The sequence below is a fragment of the Pristis pectinata genome, chromosome 1 (assembly GCF_009764475.1).
Source record: "Pristis pectinata isolate sPriPec2 chromosome 1, sPriPec2.1.pri, whole genome shotgun sequence".
Lineage (NCBI taxonomy): Eukaryota > Metazoa > Chordata > Chondrichthyes > Rhinopristiformes > Pristidae > Pristis > Pristis pectinata.
Window position 1 is genome coordinate 102,128,998 of NC_067405.1, and position 16,149 is coordinate 102,145,146.

Consider the following 16,149-nt stretch of genomic DNA (forward strand, 5'->3'; position numbering starts at 1 on the left):
ATAACCCAGAGATGAAGCTTTAATGAATATAAAGTTCACTAATGCATTGAAAGGGAAAAAAGCACCATTTTCTAATATTTTCCATGATATCTCCATGAGCAGCTGGTTTACAAACAGAAGAAGGCTTAACAGGTCAAGCAACTTTTCATGAAAAGAAGTAATAAATAATACAGAAAATAAACAATAGGACAAAATTCCTATTCTCATTTCTGGTATTCATTTCTGGAGAGTTTGGGATGCATCATGACAACCTGATTCAGGACAAATATTCCCTCAGTAGGTAACCCTTGACAACTGCTCAAATTCAGAAGGTCGCTTTGCAGGCTGATCAATGCTCAACCAAACTAAGTCTCAGGTCACAAACTCCCATGGAAAAAACCACAAAAGTGTCTTCCAAAAATCTCCCAGCATAATACCTTGAGAGGGCTCAAAATTATTCTTCTAGATTTAAAAAAAAGTCTAAATCAGATTAAGTAGTTTGATTCTCCATGTAGTTCTACAGAAACACGCAAAACATTCAACGTCATATTAATGTATCGACCCAGTTTTGGTGCAATTAAGGGTCACATCCAAAGTAACAAATGGATACAAGAACAAGTCACATCACCAGGGAATAATCAAAACAGTACATAGAAAGAAGTGAACTTAATTTTTTGTTAATTAGCGTGTGGTTGTTTGTCTTCAGATGGTGGAGCCTCGGGCTGTGCTCAAGTCACACTTCAAACTGACAGGAAAGCCAATTAGCCTGTTCGTGTCAGCCTGTCTTTGGTTAATGATTGGGCAGGCGACGTGGAAGTTTTAGAATAGGAATTTGAGAGAGGTCACTGGGAGCTTGTTTGAAATATATCACCTGAAGTGGTCATTCAGGCAGTTTGTACTATGAGAATGGCCTTACTGCAGAGAATATTACAAGCATTTAGAAGACAATTGGCTAAATATTTGGAAAAGCGTTCAAAAGGATACAAAGAGGGAGAAGAAATATATTTGAAAAGTAGAATTGTGAATGCTAGGAATGTGCAATAAAACCAGAAATCACTGGAGTTACTCAGCCGGGCAGGCAGCCTCTGTGGAGAGAGTAACAGAGTTAATGTTGCAGACTGAAGACAGAGCTTCAGCAGAGCCTGTAATGCCATGTCCCTGATAGGTGACATTGATTTCTTTTGTGCTGTAATTTCTGATGGCACTTTGGCACCTCCAAAAGCAAAATAGTTTGGCTTCACATAAATGTTGCTGTTATAAATGCAAGATGAAGCTGGCATCGGGTCTTACCTAGTAGCAGCTTGAAGCCTCAGTGTAGATTTGGGTCTTGAACCCCGACTCGTGCTCTGGGTATAGCCTTGGAGTACAATGTTGTTAAAGATCAAGATGTATTAATATTTCCCCACAGAGCCTCTGAGATTGACAATTCTCGGCAAAGGAGTTTACCTCTTGATAAAGTACATGGAAGATCAGATTTGAACAGCACTGCAAACAATGGTACTTCCATATGAATTCTATACTTTATGATATAAGTTTGTATAACTACAAGTAATAATCGCCTTATCCTCTTCATAAATATCCCTGCCTATTCATGTTTCAATAACGTTTGAAGGCTATCAGACCAACTGTAAAGGGAAAATAATTCATGTGCGCCATTTAGGTGCAGCGTTTAGTCCTGTTTAAGCATGGTGTATGATGTATGGACAAAAAACATCAACTGGCTGTTGTGTTCCCATACAAGCAGGGCAGAGGTTTTCCTGATCTCTTTGGTTATGGTTCCTCTTCATTCTTCTTCATTAATTTCAACATTGACATTGGTTTGAAAGATGGATTTTCTTTTCGTACCTGATTTACTCAAAAACTGTAATGTAATGAAGGGAATGTTTTTAACATGGGAAATTATCTTTAATGTGCAGATTAATTGGATTAGTTTCTGTTTAGATTTGCAGAATAAATATATAATATTTTTGTGCGTTATTTTAAAGAATTCATTTATTTGAGTTACAGTTTAGAACACTTGTTCACATTAGTTTGGAGTAGTTTTACCAACTTGTAGCAAACTTGGGTGAGGGTGTGTACGGGAATAATAATTAATGGAGTGGTTTGGAATGAAGAACAGTGTAATATTCCCCACTTCCACCTCGTGGCATATCTTCGCTTTGTCTTGACTGCAGAGTAGGATCGATTGTGGTATCACGTAGACTCCAGTTCACATCTGCACATTGAGATTCCTTTAGTTTCCTCTTTGTTGGCCCTTCCCCTCCACCAACCCACAAAGTGGCTGAACTGAATTTGCTTGTTGACCCGTTGCTTCCCTTTGCGACTGCTTTACATGCATTGTCCTTGATATCATCCAGTTTCATTAAAGCATTTTTAAAATTTTAATTCTGCTGGCTAACTTGTGTTGTGTCAGCCAGAAAGTGAGGGAATTAATATGATTGCAAGTACAGTGGGCCCTTGTGTGAATGTAAGTTGTTGCAAGCTGATTTGCCCAGTTAGGGAAGGGATTACAAACTGCTTTAACAAAATTATGTCCTAACATGCTTATTTCAATGTGCTATGTTTAGTGTTTATTTAGTTCTAATACTTTCGTTGGCCTGTCAACATGTTTCACTCTACAAATATTATTGTAACTCACTGTATATTCCTTTTCATAGAAGGTTTATTATCAGTTCCGGAAAACATTTTAATGTGGTAAGTTTTTAAAAGTCTGATCAAAACTGATATGCATTTTATTTTTTTAAGAAGGAGCTCCACTTTATTTTAAAAATAATAATTATCAGTAACTGTAGGATTTCTCCAGGTCCTCTGAACTGTACCCAATGATAATATGAAGAAGTTGTTCATTAACACATGGCTAATGTCAGTATGTAATGGGGCAACACAGAGCAGATGATGTTCTGCTCAATTTTTCAGTAATATTTGCTCAGCTAGATGAAATTGTAGTTGACTTCCACGTGCTGAACTCACATAATGGAGTTCCCATTGCTCATCACTTTCTTGCTTGGAATAGCCTGTGTGTGGATGCTGACCTGTTAAAATATCCTATGCAATCAAAAACTTAACACTTGTATGTGAAATAGTTGCTGTATTAAACTATTGGCATCATAAATTTTGCATAATTGGAAAAGAAAAATTGGAAGAAAATAATTGGTGGTTTGAAATGTTTTGCAGCAGAGATGAATGTTAAGAAAATAAAATAAATTTTCATTTGGAAAGTAGAAGTTTGATGAAGGAGAGCCAGCGTGGATTTATTAATGACAAACAGTGTCTGACTAACTTGACTGAATTTTCTGTGGTAACAGAAAGGATTGAGAAAGGAATCCATGTACCCCCACAACCACTTGTACTTTTGGATGGCATTTAACAGTGTGTTGAATATGTTTATTAAGGTGTAATCAGACATTTCTTTCAAAGATCTGCTATAAACTGAATGAGTTGTCTGGCCATCTCCTGTCCTGAATGGTCCTGTGCTTATAACTGATGTCAACTGCCAGTTCAGAAAATGTCATGAATTTTTTAAAAAAATCTTCCTTTTTAACTTTTCGGCTGAAAGATAAAACCTCTAATTTTCCTGCACTCACTCAAAATTACATTAATGTGCCTGTCTAGGATGAGATTGGAACTCAGACACTTTTGACTAAGAAACAAGACAACCTTCATTAATCCAAACTGAAATTGCTTAGAAATTCTATGGAAAACTTGGGGATTAAAGCCTGTTTAAGATGCAAAATGACAAGGAGGACCTAGTTGTCAAGTTTAAGAAGATGAAGCTTCTATGAATCCATCTTAATTTATTCATGGAAGATGAATAAATTTTAATTTATTGTTTTGAAACACTGTTGCAGGTCAACATTATTCATTAGCTAAATATAATTCAGCTAAAATATAATGGGATTAATTAAAATACAAGGACTATCTCATTTGTAGGAAACTGTTAACTTGGTTTAAAAAAAAAGGTAAAATATTTAGAATGAGTGACAGTTTTTTGGCCCACCATGCTTCCAGCATGCCAAGAGCCTGGGTGATTATTATATTATGCACATTCCTGTACATATAAAACTTGTTAAACCCAGACTTTATGGAAGATTTAAGTCTGCATAATTTAAATTTGTAATATTTTCAATTATTTTTGTTTAGAATCCCAGCAGAACCATAGAGATATTTTCAGCAGAACAGTCTGGGAAAATCCAGTGAACGAGCACTGTTTAACATTACCTGCAAATCAAGATTCTGCAACAGGAAAACCTGCAAATTCAGAAATTGCAAATAAACTCACTGCAGCCTGCTGGCCGACTGACTCTGCGACAGGCTCACAGTCCGACGTCAGGATTGGTTTCCCAACTCACTTCACAGCTTCAAAGGCTTGTTTGGCATTGCAGGAGAAAATCAATTCTCTTCATCGCTCTGCCGACCAAAGTGCGTCACCTTTGGCAAAATGTTGTCAAGTTGAACGTGACCAAGAGCCTAAAGGAAAGGTGTGCTCTAAGAAAATGCCATTGAATGAACTGTTACTTCAAGAAATTCCACAACTCAACTCTGTTCTGTTTCCCGCCTCTCCGGTGAAAACCGCAATAATAAACCAAACCTGCACACAGCAAAAAAGACCAGCTGCTTCTCGACTATGGTCCACTGCTGATATCGATTGTTTGGAGAAAAGGCCAAGCCAGTCAGATCCTTCCCTTGTATTGTGCTCACCACAAAAACAAAAAACAAAATCTCTTAGCCACCTTGAAGTAATGAATTCAGAGACTGTTGCAGATGATGACATTATTCAAAGCCAAAGTGACAGTAGTACCAAAGACAGCAAGGCAAAAATTCAGTTCAAGTCAATACCTTTAACCAAACTCAATGACGATGGTATAGAATTTTACTTTTCAGTTTGTAAGCAAGACCACATGTCCAATCACTTTTCACTTGAATTCTATGCCACACTTTTGTTTTCACTTCTCTCCTCAGGCCCCTATTGCTGCTAAAATGAAGCTTGATATATGGTCAAGGAATAGCATCTTGCTTTTCAATCAGGTGTTCACATTCTTCTAGACTCAGTAATGAGTTCACCAGTTTCAGATCAACTATTTTTTTGGACTGTGGTTCTCTGTTTTCTCTACTTGTACCCTCTTCAGGCATTTCCTTTGTTTCTTTACATGTCCCCATTTCATCACATTTTGTCTTGCAGCATTTAACCTTTCATGTATAGGGAACTGTACAGGGTACTGGTGAGGCCGCACCTGGAGTACTGCGTGCAATTCTGGTCTCCGTACTTGAGGAAGGATGTACTGGCTTTGGAGGCAGTGCAGAGGAGGTTCACCAGGTTGATTCCAGAGATAAGGGGATTAGCCCGTGAGGAGAGATTGAGTTGTCTGGGACTATACTTGCTGGAATTCAGAAGAATGAGAGGGGATCTTATAGAAACATATAAAATTATGAAAGGGATAGATACAATAGAGGCAGGAAGGTTGTTTCTACTGGTAGGTGAGACTAGAACGAGGAGACATAGCCTCAAGATCCAGGGGAGTAGATTTTGGATAGATGAGGAGAAACTGCTTTTCCTAGAGAGTAGTGAATCTGTGGAATTCTCTGCCCAGGGGAGGCTATCTCATTAAATATATTTAAGACACAGATTTTTGCATAGCAGGGGAATTAAGGGTTATGGGGAAAAGGCAGTTAGGTGGATCTGAGTCCACGGACAGATCAGTCATGATCTTATTGAATGGCAGAGCAGGCTCGACAGGCCAGATGGCCTACTACTCCTTTTCTTATGTTTCCTTCCACCTACATAACACTCCTTTGGATTTTTAACCCTCCCATTTCACCCTCTCTTTGGTTCTGATTAAAGGTTAACTTTGTGCCTTTCTTCTTGTATGCTCTCTCACCTGCTGTTCATTTGTTCATTTTCTGGAGATTGCTTTGAAGTAATTTCAACAACTTTGATAACAGGTAAATGTGTTTCCATCCACTGGCAGGTGCACGTAATTAGAAAGCCTTTCTAGCTGTTGGGGAGGGGGAGTGGTGTTTGGTGGTGACTTCGAGACAGGTGGAAATACAGAATAGGCAGGGTCACGTTTTGCACTTGTTGTATGAAACAGTTGATATTTGATCCTCAAAGTTAGTGGAACCTGGTCTCTGCCAGGTGTTTAACAGACAGCCAAGGCAGGACCATCAGTCTGCATCCCTGCCCATTTGCAGTTTCACCCTGAAGTTATATAAACATGCATCAAAGAACGTGCACAAACAGAGCTGTAACTGTAATCAGTTAAAATATTGACTATGCGTTCTGCATCTGCACAAGGCCTTGTTTGCTATTGGCTATTAAGAGTTGTAATGGTAAACATTGAAATCAGGATTGAAAATAATTTTTTTGGCAATAATCTGATGTATGCTAACTTGTACAATAAGTGAAAAAAATCAATGGCCTGGACCTGTGCAGGGGAATGAGAGCATATTCCTGCGTAACAGTTGACATTCCCCCGTACTCTTGAGTAATTTCAGGATTTGTAGCAGATGTGTAAGTACCGGACATTGCAGTCAGTGATTTGCTACTATTTTCTGATGATGTGATAATTCCTCAGCAGTCACGTTGGAGAATTCATATGAACATCTTGCAGAGAAAATACTTGATGTTAATTTGAATGAGAGAAGCATCTGTGAGGGTCATTTGTGTTAATTGTATTCTTATTTTAAGTGAAGTTTTTAAGTGTTTTTGTTTTAATTTAAGATTTTAAAAAAGTCCTTACAAGTTTTAGTTGTTTTGGTAGTTTGTGAATGATCCTGAAAACTTTTGAGTGATTGAGACCAACAGTCCTGGCTAAGTCAGGCTTTGTCCATGTTTTGTGGGTGGGATTTGTTTGGGCTTTCCACCATCTATTTCCCCTAGACCTTTCCGAATTGCATTGCGGGAAGGTCCTGCCAATGCACAGGGCCTCACTGCAAGGGATCCAGTGGAAGTGTGACTGGATAGCTTCAGCAAGTTTAAACATTATCCAGAACTCTATAGTGAGCATGCATGACTCAGTACTGACAGAAAACTACTTACAGTTCTATGTATCTCTTAAATGTGGGAAGAAACTTGCAGTTCTACTTCCCATCATGCCAGTTTTATTGACAATCAAACTCAGAAATCTCCCTCTCATACAGCAAGCAGGTACAGGTTGGCAAAACAATTTAAGCTGTACCTATATGTATGATAGTAGAATCATAGAAACAGGTGGAACGGAAATGGGCCCTTACAGCCCACCTCATCCATGACTGACCAAGATGCCTATCTGCCCCAATCCTATTTGCTTACGTTCGGCCCGTATCCCTCTATTTCTTTCCTATCCAAGTACCCCGCCCAAATGGTTTTGAAACATTGTAATAGCATTTGCCTCCATCACCTCCTTAGTTGAATTTAAGGCTGTATTCAGTCTCTAGGTCCAGATGCTGACTGAACCATTTGAATCTTCACGCTTGAATTTTGTTGCTTCAAATGGACTCTTTGAAAGTTCACACCATGACATTGTTACAATGTTACCAGAAAACATCAATAAGAATAAATTTGACAGCCAATAAAAACAGATGGTGATGGAATTTTCAGAAAATGCTGAAAAATACTTAAAATAAAACTGCATAGTATAAGCACTGCAGATAGTTTTTTCAGTATGTGGAGCCAGTTTTGGCTTGAAGCAGTTTCGAGTTATTAGTAAAAATTCCCTTTTACTCTGCCTTAGTAACATGACTGAAAGTCAGAGTAACATGAATGCATTACCAGATCCTACTGGATACCTGCATACACAAGAGCATTTTGTAGATAAAAGAGCTACTCATTCTTGCACGAGCGCTGAGGCTCCACAGTTGCAAGGTAACCTTCTCCCTTCAACCTCCAGTGCAATTTGGATGAGGAAGTCCACCCTCTCCCGCATTGTGCCATGATTATTTGAACATTCTGTATGTGTCACTGCACTCTCTACCAGGCCTATGCCCCAATGTATTTTTCTTAAGAGCTGCTGGCTGATGGTACGTAGTGCAACCCTGCTTCAGCTGATATTAGACAGTTATGAGTGAGAGATCTGCATGCCCGTTTTCCAGTGCTCTCCCATTGATTCTTCATAGTTTTTTCCATTTAAACCCAACAATGCAACTGATAAATCAATGTGAAACATATTTTGGTCAGGCCCTTTTTTAAAAAAGTTTCTTCGTGAGTGGTTGTCCTTGAACTTCCAGTCATTTAAACGTGAAAATGGTTTGGTGCCTTGGCAGTGCAGGTTAAAAAGGTTAAACTGGTGTAAAACAGTCATAAGATGGCTGTATTTTCAGCTGTCTGTAACAGATCTACAATACAAAGCAGCACCAACATTTGTGAGAGAAAACAATGGAATAAATATTCCATAAATATTCCATAAATATTCATTGTAATGTTCCCTCTAAGTTTTGCCTCCAAGATCACCATGATCAAGGGTGGGCCAGTGCAAGCAGATTTACAATGGGTGTGAAGATGACAGTGCAGCTTAACAAGGAGCAAATTGCAATTTCACCATAATGATATGAATAATAAATGTCTAATAAGGGGAAAATGCAAAGAAATATAAACTTTCGTATGTAATCTGGCATCTTGCCTGACTTTATTAGTGTTATTTTTGCTTCAATGAAGGTGGACAAGAAGTTGATTCTTCTTGTCTGAGCTCACTGGCTCAGGCATCAAGCAGTGACTTTGAACCCTCTGGATCCACAACAGTGTCACAAGTAGAAGAGATCAGACAACATCTGCAATCCCTGGAAGCAGATTACCAGGAACTTGTTGCCCTTCTTTCGAGGCATAGCGGGACTGTACCGGTACATCGAAAGTTAAAGCAGAAAGGGCAGAACACAGTGAAACATGGCAAACTGTGGGCACAGCTTAAATTACAGCGGCAGAAAGATATTTGGTATTTATCCAAAGAAAAAACTGATGAGACAAACCGCAAAAAGTAACATTTTGAAATATGTTCATTTCAGTGTGATGTGACTAAAATATAAACCTCAAATTATTCCTGATCAGCAAACTAAGTGAAGATAATTGACAGTGAAGATACCATCCCAGTAATTTATCCCAACATATTTATAGGAAATACAAACAGTAGTTACAAAATGCCATGGATTTATGATGTTTTTCCAAAATTTCGAGTACCTAAGTGCATATGCAATGGCATACTGCATTGCCAGTTTTTCAGGGGAAGTTTTGTTGCATCATTTTAAGTATGTTTTCTATGAATTGGTCTGCACTTTGTATTCCATTGCTGTGTGCAGGAGATTGAAGGTCAGAACCTACGATGAGACGACAGGGCAGTACCAAGGGAAAACTACTTTATAGGTAGCAGGGCAAGGATCCGCATTTGTAACCTGACCTGTCTTGTCCACAAAACATTCTAAAGTTCTGCAGAGCATGTTAATTCTGAAGTGCAGTCACTTTTTAGGCAACACAGCAGGTAGATAGTGCATAAACTCCCAGAAATGTATTGTGAACTCCCTTGGTCTGCTGTGCATTGCACTACATGTTCTTTTAAATCCACTTGAGAAGACTGATGTATTTTGGCAGAGGCTTTGGATAGGAGTGTTGTAGAGTGATAGATCTGTACAGCACAGAAGCAGGCTTTTCTGCCCATGAGTATACCCCACCCATCAAGCAGCAATCCACACTAGTCCTATTATGTACTTTGTATATTCCCATTAACTCCCCCCAGACTCTGCCAGTCACCTATATACCAGGAGCATTACAACAGTTCCAGTCACATAGACTGAGAAATGTTGGCAGTTCCCCATAGAAGGTTCTCTATCTTAACTAAAAGAGAACAGAACAACAGCATTATTCAGAGTTTATATTTAATAGAGGGTAGGATTTTACCTGGAGTAGTTATGTCAAGAAGTCTAATTTGTGAACATTGGACATTTGTAAATATTTTCTCACCTGATTCCCAAACTGATTAGCTGCATATGACTACTTTGGTACACAAGAAATCAATTATTGATATGCTCATAATTGATTTTAAAAAGAGCAATCCAAAGATGGAAAAAACCACAATTGAAAATTGCAATTAAACTTTGGCAATTTGAACTAGCAAGATATTGTGGAGGTAAGCTGGAATACAGTGTACATGTGATAAAGGTTCTTCCTGCACATCTTTAATGACAAGGCAGAGTCCGGCACTCGGTCGTTTGCTTTAACTGATGTCGACCAAAGTCATGCAGTTGCTGTGAATCTGAAATAAAACCAGAAATTGATGGAAATACTCAGCAGGAATCTGATGAAAGCTCATGGACCTAAAATGCTAATTCTATTTCTCTCTTCACAAATGCTGCCTGACATGTTGACTGTTTCTTGATTTTCCTGCTTTTATTTCACATCACTTACTTTCCATTCATTATTGTTTGCCGTTTCTCTTCCCTTTGCACCTTCTTCACTGGTAAAAGCTATCAGTGGGTATAGAATGCCTTTGGAGATTTTAGAGATTGTTATAATGTTTGTTCCTCCTCCCTGCCACTTTCTTTTAATTGTCTGTCCCCCGATAAGTTTTGACTTTCACCATCCATGTACTTTCTGAACCTGCCCAACCAGAGATGTGAATAATTATGCAAATCTTGAAAGCTCCTTTTGCCAGCTCACTGTCTTTACAAGATTTGCCCCAGTTCTTTACTATTTAGAACTGACTGATGAAAAGAACCCAATTCTCTTTCCCCTATAAAGCTAAACTTTAACTTGGGCTCAGATCTACTGTCCTGCCCTAAGATTTAAATTAATATCAGTCTTTGCTCACTTGATTCCCTCACTAATTATTTCCAAGTCCTACCTCATGGCTTGACATCTATTCCAACTTTTTATAGCTGTTCAAATATGTCTCTGGTAAGTTGAATTTGCAATAATTTTATGTATCAACCTCCTGAATTGCTTATAAAAGGCTTTGGTTCTGCTTTACCTGGTATTCAATAGTAGTTATCCCTTAGCTAACATCCTGCTTTTCATCCCAGGATGGTAGGTTCACACCTTGCCTGTTTTCATCTTCTTTCCATGTAAAAAAAACTCTGCTGCACTTCCATCTGACTTTAACTTTTCTATCTTTGCAATACAGTTTACAATAGTGCATGTTTACACTGACTTGCAGTCAAGTAAGAGGTCTGTGTGAGAATTAGGTCTTCCACAGTGAGGATTAGTGGGACTCCTGTTTAATTCTTGAGACTTCCAGTATTCTCATTTGGAACTCTTTCCATGGTCTTCATTTCCATCATTCCCTACGGTGATGTACGTATTCAACATGTCAGTATTTGGTTGTATCCTAGCGTTCTATGGGTTTCCTCCCTGAGTGTTTTTCTCTCAGGAAGAGATTTGTTGTGTTATTTCAATAATCCAGTTGCATTATTTTGTCACAAATGTTAAAATGTAACACATTCAGATTACCAGGATGATTTACAGCATGCTTCAGCTTTCATCTATTGAGATTTATTTGTGTTTGTTGATTCACAGTACAGTGCAGAGAAGGTTTGCTCATCTGGAAGCCCATGTACTGCTGCTGGTTCGAAATATAGCTCACTTGACCGAAGAGATTGGTTCTCAGAATTCCCTGCTACAAAAAATACATTCGTTCCAACTTGAAATAAAAAAAACACAGCAAGCTTGCAACAAAGAGGTAAGTATCTCATTTCTGTAAAAATACTTTTCAGAAACTACCTGCATTTTCTTGAAATATCAAAAGACAGTGCAGCAATTTAAAAAAAACTATATTTAGATGCAGGTGTTCCTTGCCGAGAGGGTAGTGTTGGGAATTTGGTAGAGGCAAGTGTTTTCTAAAACTTCTACATTTCATATATCTGATACACCAGAGTGAGTACTTTGGAGTACTGTTGGATAAGTATGGAGTTGGAGTCATCTCTGACCAGACAAGATAGACACAGCAGAGTTCCTTCTCCATAGGTTGTTGGTGAACAAGTTCAGTCTTTGTGGCCTTTGATAAATCTGTCATTTTTGTTTACTGCTACCATTTTAGTTCTTTTGGATTTTAAATATTCAAGTTCTAAAACCACAAGTTGATGCTTTTGTGTTTTGTTTACAATGCTATCTGCACAGATCACTTTATGGATAAATGTTCATCTGTTGCCCGGGCATCACAATGCATTGTGGATTCACTACTCTTAGTTTGCACGCGGTGGTTCTTCTAACAGGCCAACCAATGAGGAATAAATGCACGAAAATCCAGCTGGATTAAATCTAGTTGCAAAATTAATTTAAGGAAGTAAAAGCTATGGGAGCATATTTTTCATGATGTCATTTACTGTTAGCCTACGACATTTAGTGGCAAATAATGTAGACGTCAGAGTAAAGAGCCAAACTGTGGAGGAGGCAGGAAGATTGGACTTGAGATGTTGTTGGAGTTAAGTCCAAGGTCAAATGGGAGGTGTCACCAGGTATGAGGAGCTAAATGCACACTCTGTGGCTGAGAATAGTACCTGGTGTTCATGGTATTGAACTTGGGCATTATGTGCAAGGTAGTGATGGATTTGTAATAGTGCAGAAGCTATAGTGACTTTTGGTTCTCAACTTTGGTCATAAGTAAAGGGAACAAATGTCAAAGTAGCCAATCTCTTTGTTAAGTTACAAGACCAGCTGCCAGAGTGATTGGTTCACATCCCATTGGGAGTGGAGAATGTGAAATTAAGTATCAAAAAAAGTAGCATTGTAAGGGGAAGGGGAGAAAAAAGCTTGTGTCAGTCCTTTAGGGAATGAATCCTGTTATCCTTAACCAATTTGGCCGACATGTGACTCCAGACTGACCAATGTGGTTGAATCTTTATTGCCTGCTGAGTTCCAGGTAATTAGGTATGAACATTAAATTCTGAGACTGCCAGCAATGTTTACATCCTGAGAATGAATATATTAAAAATTTGTCTGACTGCCTTAGCAATGAAACATGAGACATAACATGCGACGTTCCACTGGTGATCCAAGCAGTGCTGACCTGGGATGGTGCATCTGGAATGATGAATGGAGAGAGGTACATCAGATGCAGGCTGTCATGAGTTTAAAGCCAAGTGTCCTGGACTCAGATCGTGTCTATTACATAGAACATAGAACACTGCAGCACAGTACAGGCCCTTCAGCCCACAATGTTGTGTCGACACTTTATCCTGCTCTAAGAGCTACCTAACCCTTCCCTCCTACATAGCCCCCTATTTTTCTATCATTCATGTGTCTATCTAGGAGTCTCTTAAATGTCCCTAATGTATCTGCCCCCACAACCTCTGCCAGCAGTGCGTTCCACGCACCCGCCACTCTCTGTGTAAAAAAAACTTAACTCTGACATCCCCCTTATACCTTCCTCCAATCACCTTAAAATTATGTCCCCTTGTGTTAACCATTACAGATTAGTCCCGAGGATCACTCAGACTCGGGCCATCCTGGGCTGAAACCTAGGCTAGGGCAGGCACGGTAGTGTAGCGGTTAGTGTAACGCTTTACAGCGCCGGCAACCCGGGTTCAATTCCAGCCACTGTCTGTAAGGAGTTTGTACGTTCTCCCTGTGTCTGCGTGGGTTTCCTCCGGGTGCTCCAGTTTCCTCCCACATTCCAAAGACGTACGGGTTAGGAAGTTGTGGGCATGCTATGTTGGCGCTGGAAGCGTGGTGACACTTGTTGTCTGCCCCCAGAACACTTCACGCAAAAGATGCTTAGAGAAACTGTATGTTCTGATGTACATGCGACTAATAAAGATATCTTATTTCAGACTTAGTCTGAAGTACCTTCAGTTTAGATCCAGCCTTAGTCTTGAGTGTCCTGGGCTCAGAGCCGAGTTATTTCAGGTAGTCTTGAGTGTTCTGGATATTTGATCTATAATCAGTCCTCAGTGTCCTTGCTGTCCTGGAACACTGGGATCACTGCCTTGCCAAAGCATGTGAGCACAGATGTTGAACTTTAAATGACAGAGTACCCTTTGTAAGTTTGAAAGCTGCAATTATATAGTGCAAATTTATCATGTTACAAAACACAGGCAATAAAAGTCTGCCTTGTACTTATTCAAAGTAAATAACTAATTGTTCACAGACCCTCAACAGTACAGTGTGAATTTATGTTGTTGCTTTATCATTTATTCTGTGTCTGTTGCAGGATAAAAGATGCAGCTAGTTTTCTGAAGATTCCATCTCACACAAACTGTTGAATACATCTAAGGTTTATTGAATGTGTCTTGGAAACAGCAATAACATATGCTGAATTATATACAATTAAAAAGTAACAATAATTGTAAAGGTTTATAATTAAGTCAGCAATAATAACTTGCACTTATTTTATCTTTAATGATGTGGAAATTTATATATGATGTGTTATTTTTTGGAGCATTCTGCATGGTTTTTCTGAAAAGGTTCTTGATTATTTCAATAATACGGCTAGAGCAATGCCATGTAATGAAAATGGTGTAAAATATTTATTATGTATTTCTTTTTGGCAGATTGGGGACCCGAACAGATTATCTATTAAACAGGATTCTTCCAGTACTTCAGAGTGTTCACTGTAAGTATCTGTATGAGCATAAATGTCTATAAACTAATGGATATAGTTGGAAACATGAGGACCTACATTTATATAGCACCTTTCATGAGGTTTGGATGTCCTAAAACACTTCACAATCTCTTAACAGCTCATTGTTGTAACATGCAGAAAATGACAAAACAGCATCAGTTTCTGAAAAGACAAACAGATTAATGTTCGGGTTCAGACTTCTTTCAAAATGTTCTTGGTTTCTGCAGCTTGTGTGTATTTTCTGTGCACGTGTTTTAATTCCAGTTTTCCTGTGTGCATTTTGATTTTTTTGTGGCAAAATTGCTAATAATAGTTAACTGATATGTTATGCTTTTACTCATATTACGTGAATGATGCCTAATATGGTTTCACAGCACATTTTTGGGACAATGGTGCTGAACTGCTTGTATCATGACTGATTCACGTGTCCACATTTTGTGCAGCATTGTATCAGATACTACGACAGCAAACGAGTTGGCCTACATGTACCTAATGCCTGCTAGAAGTATGCTGAAAAGCAGGTGATATTTATTAATGCGAAGTGGCGACTTGATAGTCAGTGATGCCATTGTGGAGGTTGGTTCCCCAGCTAACCCTGTTTTTACCTCGTAATGCTGTTCAATCAGCTACTTTTAAATCAGTTGCTGTCGGCATTTTGAATTGGTTCTTTTAGTGTGATTTTAAGCAGTTCTAATGCCAGAAAGTTATTGTAATTGGTTTATTATTGTCACATGTACTGAGATAGAGTGAAAAACTTTGTTTTGCATGCTATCCAGTCGGATCATTCCAAAACAGAAGTACATCGGGATGGCACAAGGGGAAAAGCAATAACAGAATGTGGATTATAGTGTTACAGTTAGAGAAAGTGCAGTGCAGGTGGACAAATAAGGTGCAAGGCCCACAATGTGGTAGACGGAGAGATCCAGAGTTCATCTTTATCGTATGGGAGGTCCATTCAAGAGTCTTATCACAGTCGGATTGAAGCTGTCCTTGAGCCTGGTGGTGCGTGTTTTCAAGCTTTTGTATCTTCTGCCCGATGGAACTGGGGAGGAGGAGGAATGACTGGGGTGGGAAGGGTCGTTGATCACGTTGGCTGCTTTCCTGAGGCAGTGGGAAGTGTTGACAGAGTCAGTGGAGGGGAGGCTGGTTTTCATGATGGACTGAGCTGTGTCCACAACTCTCTACAGTTTCTTGAGGTCTTGGGCAGAGCAGTTACCATACCAAGCTGTGACGCATCCAGATAGCAAGCTTTCTGCAGTGCATCTATAAAAGCTGGTGAGAGTAAAAGGGGACATGCTGAATTTCCTTACCCTTCTGAGGAAATAGAGGTGATGTTTTGGGCACAGCGTCTTTGTGGTTGGACCAGGACAAACTGTGGGTTATGTTTACATCTAGGAGCTTGAAGCTCTCAACCATATCCACCTCAGTACCATTGATCCATACAGGGGTATGTGCTCCGCTACGCTTCCTGAAGTCAATGACCAGCTCGTTTGTTTTGCTGACATTGAGGGAAAGGTTGTTGTCATGACACCATTGCCACTAAGCTCTCTATCTCATTCCTGTACTCCATCTCATCATTGTTTGAGATCTGGCTCACTCCAATGGTGTCATATGCTGACTTGCAGAAGGAATCAGAGCAGAATCTGGCCACACA

At 39.2% G+C, this 16,149-nt stretch overlaps 1 long non-coding RNA gene across 1 annotated transcript; it reads left to right on the forward strand.

Moving 5' to 3' along the window:
* Positions 1-4,758: 4,758 nt before the first annotated feature.
* LOC127578612 (uncharacterized) lies at positions 4,759-11,580 on the forward strand. Its single transcript, XR_007957539.1, has 3 exons — positions 4,759-4,839; positions 8,609-8,882; positions 11,453-11,580. It is a non-coding gene; the product is annotated as an uncharacterized LOC127578612 (long non-coding RNA).
* The last annotated feature ends 4,569 nt before the right edge of the window (positions 11,581-16,149 follow it).